This window comes from Cervus elaphus, chromosome 8 (genome assembly GCF_910594005.1).
Source record: "Cervus elaphus chromosome 8, mCerEla1.1, whole genome shotgun sequence".
Classification (NCBI taxonomy): domain Eukaryota; kingdom Metazoa; phylum Chordata; class Mammalia; order Artiodactyla; family Cervidae; genus Cervus; species Cervus elaphus.
The window spans coordinates 12,366,248-12,368,868 of NC_057822.1; positions in this window are offsets into that span (position 1 = coordinate 12,366,248).

Sequence of the window (2,621 nt, forward strand, 5' to 3'; positions counted from 1 at the left end):
ACTTCTTTAGGTTCATGCGTGAAGTGGTTGCCTGGGGCTGGGGCCCTGCTGTCCTTTCCAGCTCTTAAGTTTGAAAATGTGGTCTCACCTCCAGAAGGGGGATGGTCACTCATTTCTGCCAGCTGTTGGCTGCCATGGCTCTGGCTTCCCCAATGTCTCTCTCCCACACTCCCAGTCCTGGAACCACTGCTTTTATAAACCTGCAGGGTCACACTACATGGCCAGGTGGCTTCCCTCCCACTGCCTGGCAGGCTTCCCTCCAAGTGGGGTCAGGCTCAGGCCACTGGGCAGTGTGGAGGGAGAGGAATAAGAGTTGTGAAGGCCAGGACAGGGGTGTTCATGGTCCCATTGCTGAGACAGGACTCCTGGCTCCTAGGAGCTGGATCGGTGACCTATGAAGGATGCCTAGAAGCTTCTAGTAAAAGAGTAGTCCTCCACTCCAACCCCTTGATGTTCCAGAGGACATCCTCACAAGGTCCCAAGGCCAGCAGTGACAGGTGGAGAAAACTGGGGTCCCTTGTCAGCTCTGCTGCCTGAAGGCAATATGACAAGTCCCTTGAGGGTGTAAGTTTCCTTCTCTCAGCAACTGCCATCCCTGAGGTCTCTCCTGGGGTCCAGGACCATCACGCAAATCAGCCTTTGATCCTTCCTTCTTCGGTCTCCAGGAACCAGCTCTCCTGCTCTGTCCATTTTTCAGAATTCGTGATCTGATCAGTCCGGCATGTGGCCCCGCAAGGCGCGCACAGCTGGGGTGGGAGGTCTGCCCCTGCAGGACTGTTTTCATCACTGTAACAGTAAGAGCCTCATTCCCCACACCCACTGAGAACCAAACTCCTTAATACATGATGGAGACCAGCTCTTCTAACCCTCCCAACAGCTCTCAGAGGAGGGTATTGTGATCCCCACCAGACTGATGAGGAAGGCTCAGAGAGGTTAAGTGCCTGTCCAAGGTCACACAGCTGTTAAAGAAGCAGACCAGGAATGGACAAATGAAGCTCTTCCTCCTGCCCCTGACTGCCTTTCTAACTGCTCTCCTGCTGTTTGTCACATCCCCTGCAATTCCTTCATTCTGCAGCCAAAGTCCCCTTCCCTAACTTTCCTCTGTTCCATAGAGCGATGTCTCTCTGCTACCCCCGGCATGAGCCCCACCCCTGCCTTTGGGTACTGAAGTCCCTTTCCAGTCTGGTTCTGATCCTTTCAGCCTTTCCTCACCTCTCACTCCACACTAAACAACAAACTGTCTCAGACTAGCCGTGGGGGTGCATGGCTCTAGGCCTTTGTGGAGCTGTTTCCTCTGCCTGGAAGCTGCTCCTTCCCACCAGAAGTGGTCTCCCCCTCCTCCACCCTCCAGCAGGGCTCAGTACATGCTCCAGGGGCTCTCAGCTCACTCCCTGCCTCACTCTGCCTTACCCTCTGCGTCAGGGACAGGCAAACTTTTTTGATAGCGGACCAGACAGCAAATAGCTTAGGCTTTAAATAGTCTTATCTTTCTTGCAATTTCTCAACTCTGCTAGCCTAGCTGTGCTCAAAAAAAAAAAAAAAAAAAACCACTTTATTTATAGACACTAAAATATAAACTTCATGTAGTTCTCATGTGTTACAAAATATTCTTCTGTTGATTTTTTTTTTTTTTGGTCAATAATTTACAAATTTAAAATGACTCTCAGCTTGCAGCCCATGTGTAACGTGGGCAGGCCTGACTTGGCTGGTGGACTATAGTTTTCTAATCTTTCTCTAAACTGTGAGCTCCTTACAGGCGAAAATCGTGTTCTGTTCAGTGCTGTATCTCAGTGAGTACGTGTTGAGTGAATGAATTCATTTACCGTAAGTCTGCTGGAACACATCTGTTGAGTCAACAGTCACCTTCCACTGCAGAGAAACCTCCAGAAAGAGAGTGGAAGAGCAATGGCCTCCCTCCTCCTTCCACCTGCCCCTCTCCATTGACACCTCCCACTGAGTGATATAACAGGAAGGCTGCTAGCAAAGGATGGTGGGCAATGTAGTTTCCAAAGTCCATCCCTCCAATCTGGAGAGAGGAAAGAATGGGAATAGAGTTGATGGTAAACAGGAAGATACTCTGTTTGCCATTCCTTGACCACTCAGCACGCATGCTCACCCTTTCACCCCCATCCATGAATAACTACTACAGCTTCATGCTTCCACCCAGCATGGTTAACTCTCCTGTAAGGGAACATATCCTCTATTCTTTCCTGGAGAAGGAAGACACCAAGCCCCATCAGCAGCTTTCTTCAACTCTGGGTAATGAGAATTCTTCGAACTTTACCACAGTCTCACCTGGATATTCAATTTACAGAAAAACTACACTTATCTAAATCCTTGTTGTTGCTGTTCAATTGCTCAGTCATGTCCAAATCTTTGCGACCCCGTGAACTGCAGCACGCCAGGCTTCCCTGTCCTTCAATATCTCCAGGACTTTGCTCAAACTCATGTCCATTGTGTCGGTGATGCCATCCAATCATCTCATCCTCTGTTGTCCCCTTTTCCTCCTGCCTTCAATATCTCCCAGCATCGGGGTCTTTTCCAGTGAGCCAGCTCTTTGCATCAGGTGGCCAAAGGACTGGAGCTTCAGCTTCAGCATCAGTCCTTCCAATGAATATTCA